At 43.2% G+C, this 12939-nt stretch overlaps 1 protein-coding gene across 1 annotated transcript in view; it reads right to left on the reverse strand.

Moving 5' to 3' along the window:
- Positions 1-12939, reverse strand: part of LOC126174894 (tetraspanin-9) — a 530893-nt gene that overhangs the window by 226331 nt on the left and 291623 nt on the right. The window contains exon 3 of the mRNA XM_049921317.1: positions 3859-3901. The gene's annotated coding sequence lies outside the window, so the exon portion shown is untranslated. The remainder of the gene's footprint in view (positions 1-3858; positions 3902-12939) is intronic.

The following is a 12939-nucleotide window of genomic DNA, read 5'->3' on the forward strand; positions in this document are numbered from 1 at the left end:
AAAACTATGCTATCGAACGAATACATCGATAGGTCGTGTGGAGAACCAAAGTATTTAGGATCTTTGGTAGTGTTAACTCGGCCGCGTGGAGCGCGGGCAGAGCACAGAGAGTCTGGCTGGAGGAGGGTGGTGGACCAGGTGTGTTGTGTGACGCTCCCGCGAGTTGCCGCGCTTTCGGGGTTTGGCAGCATGTAAGTGCGCTCCACTTGCTATGTTAGTTTCTGACACGGTGTCGCGGACGGGAGCGTTAGCTGGCACACATCAAGAGCCCGTTTCGTCTGGTGACCGTGTCGAGAAGAAGGCGCGCCAACATCCAGCTTCTGCAACAGCGACGGCCGACAATGAGTGACTGTCGCCACCTCCTCGATCGACGGCTCCAAACCTTCAATCAACCAACAAGGAAGACTGGAAGCACGTAAAGTTTTAGAACTGTATGGCAGACCTCAGCTTTTCAAAATTTTAAAATTGTTGCATCACAAAATTACAGCAACTTAGCATGAACGTTTGTTGTTCATTGTCCCAATTGCATTACCAAGCAGGGTCCCTTCCTTTTCCGGAATGAACCCGAGTGTCGTTGAAATTCAAACGCCAGCATCATTCGATTTCACTGCTTTAATTTCAAAGTTCAGTTATGGTGTTCATAGCTGGCTACAATATTTAGATTACACAAGCAAAATTAAGAGTGCGAGTTTTGTTACTGTATTTTAGCTTACCTGTGACTGCAGCTCAGCTTGGTACGTACTAAATTTTACTATTGTCAATTGTTCAGAATCATTTAATTCAAGTTCAAAGTTAAATCTCTTATTTCTAAATTGCGTAGATTTAAGTAGCTTTTGAAATTATTGTTGAGGTAGTCCAAGACTAACCGTATTTTACTGAATTTCGATGTGCTTCAGAAACAAAGCTCCCTATTAATTTCAGTCACTAAATTAACTTTCAATTTTCCGGTTTTATTAATTCTTTTGCTAAATTAAGTCAGAGTGTAGCAAAATTTATTACTTCTGACAAACTTTCAGTTTTCACACTACACGTGCCAACCTTCAGTTGCCACGCTTCTAGTGCTAATTATATGTTTAATAACCTTTCATTTTCAGTTACTATAGTAATTGTCCTTAGGACTGGCGGCCGTAATTTCCCCCAAATCTCAAATATCTGATTACCGCTAGTTAATTGCTAACGTAACGGCAGCACATTTACTTTCTTTATTAACTTTACCCCTTTTCAAAATTAATTTCCACCAGGTTCATTAGCATTTTTCCTTTCATTTAGATGTAACCCTTTCCTCCCTCTTTACCGACAAATCAACTTCGGTGACGACTGCTTTTCCCAAATTTCCATTAGGTACACGCGGTTTAATTTTTCACTGTCATTAAGGTCGATAAGTGATGGGGAGGTTACAATACATCACATCGCGGGGAAAACTTTCTAAGAGATAAAATGTTCTCTGACGCTTCGCAGCGACGCTGGGCGTCCTTGAATATTTGCCAGCCCTGGGACGACGAGATTTCGCCCTAGTTGCTAGGTCTACCAACCAGATGTGCTGCAAACTGCCTACCCCACCACATTTTCAACAAGAACACCTAAATAACGCGTGTTTGTAAGCAGAGAAAGATATTTTAGAAGGGAGCCAGGAACTTTAATTCTGCAAGGTCCCCCTTTCTAACGGAGCAGATGACTGGATAATACGGAACACAGAATGCATAAACATGACGCAAAAGTCTACTCTTTGCCGCCCAGCGTCGTAGAAGAGTCGGTGACATATCACCCATATTTCCTGAGGCAAAATAAGAGCACATTCGAAATATGCATATCTTAACAAAAGCTTACATACAATATTTACAGATCACATTGTAGGTAACATTTTGGTTAGTTAAAAAGGCACGGTCCATTGTTTGCTGCCGATTCGTATCATCGTAGGTAGCACTGTGTACATTTTGCATTGTTCATTCAAATCTTCTTGTTGGACCCTCCGTATCTGTGGATGGTTTGTGGCACATTGCCACTGTCGCAGAATGTTTTTTCAGCATTTCCCCACTTGTGAAACTGGAATTTACATTTTCCGTGATGTGTTCTAATTCTTTTTAATGATAGCCATTCCTTTCTTGGTAAGTTGTTAACAGACCGAGCTCTGCATTGATTTTTAAGTAAACCTAGGCAGGTGGGATTTGAAGAGATCCCTTCTTCACGCCATGTCTGATCAGCAGTTCGATGAGGTTATTACCAAGTTTCCATGGTGAGTTTCTGGATTTCAGTCTCGCTGATTTCTGGAGATTGCACTTGCTGATGTATGGGTAATCGAAGGTTACTGCGGCACTTCTGCCATTCTCTTATCGGAGCTTTTTGTCTTCGGAAATGAGGAGGACGGATGATGGATACAATGGCAATCATTTCGAAGGTGTGGCGCCTTGTACTGTCCCCATTAACTGTTGACTGAGACAAACAGAAAGCTGACAGATCTCTACTCAGATGTGTGCATTTCATTACCTAGCAGCGATCAGTGTGTGTGTGTGTGTGTGTGTGTGTGTGTGTGTGTGTGTGTGTGTGTGTGTGTCGGGCGCGCGCGCGCTCATACGGCAGCAGCAGTCATCGCGTGGCTTCCACGCAGTGTGTAGGCAATGTGTAGCATTTGCAAATGGCAGTCATCGCGCACATCGTTGCATCCAGAGCAGACTGGACCAGCCATCTATCTGGCGCGACTCCGACTGATATCCACTGATTCCGCTCACAAACAAGAACTTGAACAACTTCCCGACAAAAGACAATCTGAGTCGCATATGCTTATGTCAGTGGAGAAATTTATTTTTTTGAGGCGTCTCCCGTGCCTGGCCAGTTTGAATTTGCTAAGCTCGTAATCATGCGTTTATATTTGTCTGAGAGCCCTGAAAGTAGACCACACCCAATCCATTCTCCTTCAGAGTTCAAGCCGCTTTATTCTTGTGAGTTAAACTTATCTTTGACACGTAGTTTTCTACTGACGAACAATTTTCGTGACTGCTTGTCGGCAGTGTCTTCTGTAATTACATTCGTTGAAACAGGCCAGAATCTATGTAGAAGTGCTTTAGCTTGTTCCGCACTTCTTTAGTTGTAGTAGTGACGGACAAATGAAAAACATCTATAGGGGGACGGAAAACATAATTTTTGCTCTTGTTGTGCGCACTGTAGTGAAATTCGTTATTTTAGCGCTGACGCAATCGCTTTCTTCGTAAGTTCGCATACCTAAGTGCCAAATACTATAGTTATCTCTTCCTATAAATCTCTCGTCGCAAGCAATTGCAATCTTATTTGGAGAAACCATTGTATTCACGATTATGTCATTCCAAATTACTGCTTTTCTTCCTTCTCTTCTGTTTTTCTGGAGTTACCGACAATATACTACAAATATTTTCCGCTCTTATTACAATAATCGTTTTCGTCTAAGCAAATGTGTTTCACCAATGTCGTGGAATCATCAGTAACATTTTTCGTGTAGCAACAGCTATGGATTACAGGCAGTTCCTCCTATAATTCCGTCTGCATTTTTATCTGTCTCTCTTCCCAATAATAAAAACACATTACAAGTCAAAATTAATACTAAAGTAGTATTCAATCATACATTCAGAGGCGAATAAAAGACATGTGACAATCATGATGCAAAGATGGTTTAAATTATAACTTGTAATTAATGTAATTCGTGAACAAAACGAGAAAAAACTGTAGACGCACATTATCACTTTAGTAACATGAACTAAATTGTATCTCATATTCGATTGCACGTAATCCTGTACTAGAGTGATTCTCAGGTTCTGCAACAGTAACATATTCAGACGCTATAAATTGTTATTTTTTCCAGGAAGTTTGTTAACAAATTATTGTACATACCTTGAAGTAAACGTCGGCGACGGGAAAGAGGAAGATGGCGGACCTGCAAGAAGAAAAAATTCTTTAACCGTAATTCTGTTGAGGCTAAGCAGCGATTCTCATATCCAACTGTACTTGGTCACGATTTTACATTTTTTCGCGTTTGCGGTAGACTTCTGAATACAGGTTCAGCTTGGAATAGTGCCTCCTAAGTAATCAGCAGAACGGCGGCCAATGAGCGTGCTAGAAAAACCTGCTTCGCTGCATGGTAATTACAGCACCAAGGTCTGTTTTCCCGAAGGAAAGTATTACACCTAGAACTAGGCCTTAGAGAAACGTTATTTACAGATAGCTACAAGAAAATTATATCGTTGATTTTACTGATGGAAATATGGACTCTAAAAATATTTGTCGTGTACCTTAACAATTTAAACAGTTGAACCTCTCTGACGCTAATATATCCTATTTTTTCGAGCTGTTACGAGGTGACACTGACGCGAAGCGTGATAGCCGTATTACCATCTGCTGTGGCATTGCCACGTATGAAGTGAGAGCGAGAGGTGCAAAGCTCACCACGACAGATAACCCCGCGCTCCTGGCAAGCAATAGAAGAAAGAGGTATTTCTTGCGAAAAACACACTACTAAATTCCAACGACCATCTTTCAGGCTGGCAACTGCACAAGTTTTTCAGCCCTCAGGAAGTTTATCCCGCAGTGACCATGAAGATAAAAGTAGACTAATGTATCTCCTACAGAGGTGAACAAGCCCCCATATTCGATTAGCGGGTGGAACAGGAAGAAACTTTATTGAATCGTACAAGCAGACATGAAGATGACTTTAATCAGACATTCTAGAACTTTGATTGGAAATCACGTTAGTGTTTAAAAACTTTTATTCCACTGTTTCACACATCATGTAACTCTGCCACGAAGTCTTCAGTGCGATGTGGTGTTTATGGGCAGCTGAGCTTTACGTATAAAAATTCAGCCTGCATTTGTTTGTGCTCGAAAAATTCTGTCGATTGACAACTTTAAACATAGCTGTGTGCAGCAACCGTGAAAATATTTTTTATAGTAAAGACAGCCCACTGGTTGCAATAGATTTTATAGTCGAATTGACCATGGTTTCAACTCCTAAACTAAGGGAGTCTTCATCAGATTTTATATTACACACGTAAGAAGTTGAGCATAACAGCTCTCGTCATACAATTTTAACGCAAAAAAGGCCACGTTACATAATAAAACATTCTACGTAAAAGTTTTACTGTCATTTCTAACTAAAATTTAAAGATTGCCGCTAAGGGCTAAGCAGCCTAATTATTCTATATTGCGTGTATAATTTTATGAGGACCTGTTGGCTAAAATCAATGAAGTGCTGTCTTCACTGAAAACTTTTGGATGTCAAATGAAGCCCTTTTTTCACCTAAGTAGATACATGAATTAGCAGAACATGCGTTAGTAGGACCAAGCAAATCCTACTACGCCTCACCAGCGTTCATTACGCACTACTAAAGCTATTGTATGGTGTGCAGTGTTCTGTCGTGGGGTCGTAGATCTTTGCTTCTTTAGAGATAGAGGCGGCTCTGCTATGTGAAAGCAACGGACCCCCACTGTGGTCGGGTGGTGTATAAATGTCTCGTTCTTTGACGACTGAACCGAATAAGCAAAAATGTCGTGCTCAACTATTCTCTGGGGTTGGTAGTGACTGCACGGCGCCTTCTACTCAGGGCTAGGAGAGAAGCCGGCACTGTCGACAAAAGCATAGAGAACGCCATAACCTTACTTCCGTGAAAAGTGCCCAGCTTCCAGCGGACCTTCGCTTTCCTAATGAGATTCACTGACTGCCTCCTGCCGACAAAGGGATCCAGAAACCATACCGGGAGAGCACCTTGCCATTTATAAAAAGGCAATGCTTTTCTCCTATCAAATACGCCCAATTCACTCTAAATAAAATTAACCACGAATTACGTAGCGATATGTGACAGTAACGTCACAACCTTTGTATTACAAAACAATTATTACCACAAAGGATGGATGGCATACTGTACACTTATGTGTAGTATTGATACATCGAAATGAACTTACATTTTGCTGACACTTCGATACATTTACGTTCTTTTATTCAATGCATCGACTGGGCAAACCCGTCTGCTGTTGCATTAAATATTTTTTGTCACCAGAGAAGGCACGAGACAGGGCTCTTGAACATTCGTTCGTTTCGTTTCTTTGGAAATTTGTGGTACGATCTCATGGGACCAAACTGCTGATCTCATCGGTCCCTAAGCTTACACACTACTTAATCTAACTTTCGCTAAGGACAACACACACCCCCATGCCGAGGGAGGACTCGAACCTCAGACGCGAGAAGCCGCGCGAACCGTGACAGGACGGCCTAGTCTGCGCGGCTACCCCGCGCGGCGTTCGTTTCGTGAACCATAACATGATCATCACTTCAACTGAACCAATCTAGTGCGGTAATCAAAAAATGAAAATACAAATAAAATAAAAAGGGAGTTAAAAGATAGAATTCTTGCTGAATCTTGGTATTACTTTCAGAAAGTTACGATTGTGTTATCTTTGCTCACAAATACAAACTGTGCTGAAGTGGCTGTGTGAGCACCCTGTTTAATTCCAAATAGTACCATTTGATAAGCTAATGAGGCTCACTTTCTGGATGTCAAACTTCACATGAATGTTTACATAACACACCGTATGTATCTACCCGCGTCATTTTTTACATGTATTGATCATAATTTTCTCCCAGTTCAAGATTTAAATAACCATGCACCATTATGTACAGCCCAGAGTGATGATAACACCAGCAACTCAAATGAAATATGTGCATAATTCGTAAAAATGACTCCTCTACACCTACATCTATACTTTGCAAACCACTGTGAAGGTAAAGGCAGCGTGTAAAGACTAACCACATACAAACAATAAATGTACAAAGACCCTTTAGTATAATTTGAAAAAAACGGAAGTAATGAGCAGTAAAACTACGTCGATATGTTTATCGAGCGAGCAGGCGAAGGAAAGATACTCGAAGTGAGAACGTGGACAAGAAAGTCTGTAGTAAAGAGAGTCGTTTTCACGAAATAATCCTTGGTGGCGAACATAATTGTGGCAGAAAGAGAAACTACAACCACCGAAAATAGTTGCTGTTACTCAGGTGTGTTGTTTGCAAATAGCAACTATAAGCCTCACCACAGCGTCAAATGCATTTAGCGAGACTACAGCTAAACTGAAGGCAATACAAATAATTAGCAACACTTTACCTATTAAGAGAGAATATATATAACGTATCTTGAGTGTTAAGATAATGTCTGGCAAGTAGACTCAGTCAGTTCGACAGCATCAATGGGCGACAATCACCTAAAGCTGCCATGGACCAGGAAACTGAGGCACCACGACAGCTGCGGCCTACGTGAGCATAATTATGGGCCCCCTGCATCCGTTCCCATTGTCTTACCCGACGGGTATCTTTGATCAGGAGAACTGCCCGTGTCACAAGACCAGAATCGTGCTGGCATGGTTTGACGAGTGCGTTAACTCTTCCGTCCAGTGAATTAACGACGAAGGTCGCTGTGCTGGTCAGTCTGATTCCCTCGTCACGTTTCCGTTATATGATATGCAAACGATCTCATATGTTCAGATATGTGCTTGCTCTAGAGGCAGACAAGTGGGGTGCATGAATTCAGTCTTGGGAGGAAGGGCGGCGTCAGGAATGGAATGCAGCCATCCCCTGTCACTAAGAATTGCTTCAGCTCAAATAACCATACATATATCGTAGGATAACTGGACAAGGCAAGGATGAGGGTGAAGAAGCAGCTCCGTATTCAACTGTGAAAAACAATCGTGTTCTGCAAACGTCGATATATTATTTTATATATCATCATAAAACGAATGACCCTATGCGATATATTTAATCGAAAGTTATCTATGTTTTTGTTTTAATGGGGAAGTATCAGCAAAACGATTATTCCCTTTGGTGGCTAGAATGTATGAGACTGGCGATATACCATCAGACTTTTGGAAAAACACCATCCACACAATTCCGAAGATAGAAAGAGCTGACAATTGCGAGAATTACCGCACAGTCAACTTAACAGCTCATGCATCCAAGTTTCTGACAAGAATAATGTGCAGAATATTGGAAAAGGTTAAGGATGTTTTAGATGACGATCAGTGTGGCTTCAGGAAAGGTAAAGACACCAGAGAGGCAGTTCTGAAGTTGGGGATAAAAATGGAAGCAAGACTGAAAAAAACAATCAAGACTCGTTCATATGATTTGTCGACTTGGGAAAAGCGTCCGACGACGCGAAATGGTGCAAGATGTTTCAAATTCTGAGGAAAATAAGTGTAAGCTATAGGGACATATGTGTAATATACAAGAGCCAAGAGAGAATAATAAGAGTAGACGACCAATAACGTAGTGCTCGTATTAAAAAGGGTGTAAGACAGAGATGTAGTCTTTCGCCCCTATTGTCCAATCTGTACATCGAAAAAGCATCGATGGAAATAAAATGAAGGTTCAGGAGTGGAATTAAAATGCAAGGTAAAAGGATATAAATGATACGATCTGCTGAATGGAATGAACAGTCTAATGAGTACAGAATATGATTTGAGAGTAAATCGAAGAAAGACGAAAGTGATGATGAAATGTCCCCTTAGAAAAATATAAAAATGACAGTGCTGGTAAACCTCTTATGTTATTTGATTTTCAAACAGCTGAGCAAAACTGAACGTACTCAGACATTTCTCTCTTTATTTATTATGATCATCACTAAACTGACAGAACACTTTTAGTGCAACGCAATCTGACCAATCTGATTTTCAATAATCCCCACAAAAGAATGGCCCTGACTAACCAATAACCTATACCTTTCATGAATCACCTACCTCACAAAAATCTTCGTTACTCGAACTACTACAATACAGCGAGCGCCCATACTGCGAGCTAAATAGAAGATTTTAACAACTGAAGGCACTAACTACTGATAGGCATAGTTAGCAAATGAAAGATTTTGATAGAGATCAAACAATGTATTTAATTATGTTCAAAAGACAATTTTCTTTTTCTGGCGGACACACGTCGAGGTCGTCCGCTTATAGTGACCTCTCGAAACTCTGCCATCTCTCTCTCTCTCTCTCTCTCTCTCTCTCTCTCTCTCTCTCTCTCTTTCTCTCTCTCTCCACATCCACCATTGCTGGTGGCTCACCTCCGACTGCCCAAAGCTATGCGCTGCTCACATCCAACTGTCCAACACTACACAAGCGAATATTCCAACAATGAGTCCAACCAGCCACAGACTGCACACAGCACAGTCAGTGGTTTTCATACAGAGCGCTACGTGGCGATACCAAGATAAAAACCTAAACAGCATACTTGCAATGAGAAGTAGCAGAAATGAGAACGGCAATAAACTGAATATCAGGCTACCTAGGTAGCAAAATAACCAATGACGGAGGGAGCTAGGAGGAAGTGAAGAGCAGTGTGGCACTGGCAAAGAGGGGCGGGCATTCCTGGCCAAGAGAAGTCTACTAATATCAATTGGTTCAAATGGCTCTGAGCACTATGGGATTTAACATCTGAGGTCATCAGTCCCCTAGAACTTAGAACTACTTAAACCTAACTAACCTAAGGACATCACACACATCGATGCCCGAGGCAGGATTCGAACCTGCGACCGTAGCGATCGCGCGGTTCCAGACTGTAGCGCCTAGAACCGCTCGACCACTCCGGCCGGCTACTAATATCAAATATCGGCCTTAATTTCAGGAAGAAATTTCCGAGAATGTACGTCTGGAACACAGCATTGTATTGTAGTGAAACATGAACTGTGGGAAAAGCACAGGAGAAGAGAATCGAAGCATTTCAGATGTGGTGCTACAGAAGGATGTTGAAACTTAGATGAACTGATAACATGAGGAATGAGGCTATCCTCCGCAGTATCGTCGAGGAAAGGAATATATGGAAGACACTGACAAAAGGAAGGGGCAGGAAGATACGACAACGTACGACATGAGGGAATAACTTCCATGGTACTAGAGGGTGCTATAAAGGGTAAAATCTGTAGACTAATACATCCAGCGAATGGTTGAGAACGTATTGTAATTGCTACTCTGAGATGAAACGTTGAGCGGCGAGAAAAACGCGCCATATCGCACTGCGTGCCGAAAGACTGTTAGTGGCACCTGGGAAAAGGTCTCGTGCACCGGCAGCTGGCTGCCCACGTAGGAGGCGGTTCTCACACGTATTTTATGACCGAAGCACCCCGGCCGCCTTTGTACCGGGGCGCCACAAAGTGGGTCAGCGGAGCGCGACACAGCGCGGCGCAGCGCGTAACGACCGGCTTGCGTTTCCCGCAGCCTCTTGCGGCGCCCTGCTCCCTGCTGCCGCTGAGACCGCGTGGCTGACGCCTGCCTGCGGTCTACGCTTCTTGCCACCAGCCGTCACACCTCCGGCCACCTCACCTCGGCGTGAGGCTCTGATTCCCAAAGGTGCAGCTCTGCACTTCTTTGTTCACGGATTCAGGAATGCGTAATCGATACGTTCTCCCATGCCGCAGCAGGATGGCGCGGAAAACGGAAAATTTGAAACTGAGGGAAACTTAACAAAACATTATTTGATACTGAAAGAATGAAAATTTCGTTAGGCATAACTTTTTAAAAGCCACGTCACTTAATTGCCGTCCATTTCGCCGTGCACGTTCAGCAAGTCGATTCAATAGACTTTGCACAATACGGTTCAATGTGTTCTCCGTGATGTCGGCAAAAGTTTATATAATGTGAGTGTTCATCTGGGCAAGTTTTGATACCCTAGTAAGGTACACAACGCTGTCTAGGTATACCCATGAAAAGTAATCCCGGAATTCTGGAGATCGCTGGCCGCGGTGGTCTGGCGGTTCTAGGCGCGCAGTTCGGAACCGCGCAACTGCTACGGTCGCAGGTTCGAATCTTGCCTCGGGCATGGATGTGTGTGATGTCCTTAGGTTAGTTAGGTTTAAGTAGTTCTAAGTTCTAGGGGACTGATGACCACAGCTGTTAAGTCCCATAGTGCTCAGAGCCATTTGTACCCTTTCTTATTGATGTCGTCCGTGACGGTGATGGTATCTTTCATCAGTCTAACTATCCGTGTCACAAGGCCAGAATTTCGTCACAACGTTTTGACAAGCATGATAGTGAACTCACGTTGATATTGTGACCACCAAATGCGCCTCATCTGAACGCAACTGGAAACGTCTGGGATGCTATCGTGCGGGACCTCTGCGGCCACAAATCACTGGCCCGTAATTTGTGGGAACTGCGTGAAGTGTGCCCCGCAGCATCGTTGCAAAGCAGGATCGCTGCCATGCAGGATCGCTGCTGTATACCGTTCCAAAGGTACACCAATACACAATAAAGCAATTGTGACATAATGTTTTGGCTCAGGAAAGTAAATTCGACAGAATTTTGCTTTCGTTTGATGACGGTAATGAACCCTATTGGGATTGACTTCGTGGGTCATCCCGAACCATTTTCTCGCTATGGAGTGCCATACTGCTATATCATATTCAGTAGTTAATGCCATTTTACGTACGATGAAGAAATCTAGAGGCGAAACAAGGACACCGTAAATGGGATCAGCACTAGACATGACGTCAGCGGTAGTTTAGTTTACGGTGGCGCAGGCAGTGGGCGCGACTTGGCGGAGCAGCCGTGGTTGGGTGTGCGCTGGCCACATGCCGAGCGACGGACGCCTCTGGCAGCAGTGTTGGTTGGCACAGGCGGGCCCTGATGGAAGAGCTGCAGAGGCAGTAGTGCGGCAAAAATTGCAAGTCGAGCGGAGTGAGGGCTGCTAAGAAACGTGGTCTCGGTAAGGATTCCATCAACTGCCTATATCGGACGGAGCAAAGCGCCATGGATTTGTTGAAGAGGCATCCTAAACAGATTCTCATCCTGTATGGGAACGCAGGCTTTCTCGCAGAATTTCACTGTCGATATCTTCCCTGGTTATCAGCCGAGTCGTGACGTCTTCTTGTCACTGAGTTTCGACTAGTGGCCTATTCGTCATCTTCAGGCGATACTTTGCGACAAGACGAAGTTACAATTAGGATGGTAATCCCAAGAGATTTCATTAAAGATTCTTATGCTATTCACCTCATGCCACGTCAGTTCGGAAGTTTCGAAATCAGCTAATAAAAATATAAAAATAGAGACAATTTAAGATGGTGCTTTAATGCTTGAGTATTCTTTGCAGGCTGCCGTCACTTAAGGGGGGGGGGGGGGGGAGGAAAGCACAGAATGTTCATACAACCATGTGAAACTGCCAGAAAAGACCTTTGCGATGTTTTTCATCTCGCGCGTCACACTGGCTTCCGTGTTGGTTATGTCACAGATACATTGACCCTTCCTACGAATTTCTATATTTTGTCGTTTGTGGTAGGTTCGTATTGGTAACACGAATTTTTGTCATGCATTTTGTCTTGACTACTGCCGACGGTCTACTACACAGAGCAACAAAATTAAAGGATCACTTTTTCGAAACCACGTAACTATCTCCTATTACGACTCATAATTTTGAAATTTGGCTAAAAGTTGCCTACAACTTCCTCTGATATTGGTACAAAAGTGTAGGGCCCTGAGACGTCACTCTCGGGTCAGCGACGCTTCAAATAATAAGATGTCGACACATGCGAAAAAATAGCCACAGCTCAGAAGTTCATGTAAAGTCTAAGACGTGTTACTAATGTCACATTGGCACCAAATTTCACCACAAGCCTTCGTGGATGTTTCACATGATGGGAAGATCGTCACACCCCTTCTTACCCACATTTCACCCCTTGTTTTGACGACTCTGCGACGGAGGAACAGAACGATGAAATCACGCGGTTCTCTCATATATGCCCGAGGAAAACATTTCATTCCACCGCCGTCGATCAGAATAGACATAAAAAGCTCTCAGGAGGTGGCATAACGGGCGTCAATGAAAGTTCCTCTGCCGTTGGGGCGTTCATACCCACACATTTCACGGTCGAAAACTTCATTCACAGAGCGATAAGCAATAGGACGACGTTCTTGAAAACGTTCGACACTGTAGCCACCCCCTGGATGAACTCT

The sequence above is a fragment of the Schistocerca cancellata genome, chromosome 3 (genome assembly GCF_023864275.1).
Source record: "Schistocerca cancellata isolate TAMUIC-IGC-003103 chromosome 3, iqSchCanc2.1, whole genome shotgun sequence".
Taxonomy (NCBI): Eukaryota; Metazoa; Arthropoda; class Insecta; order Orthoptera; family Acrididae; genus Schistocerca; species Schistocerca cancellata.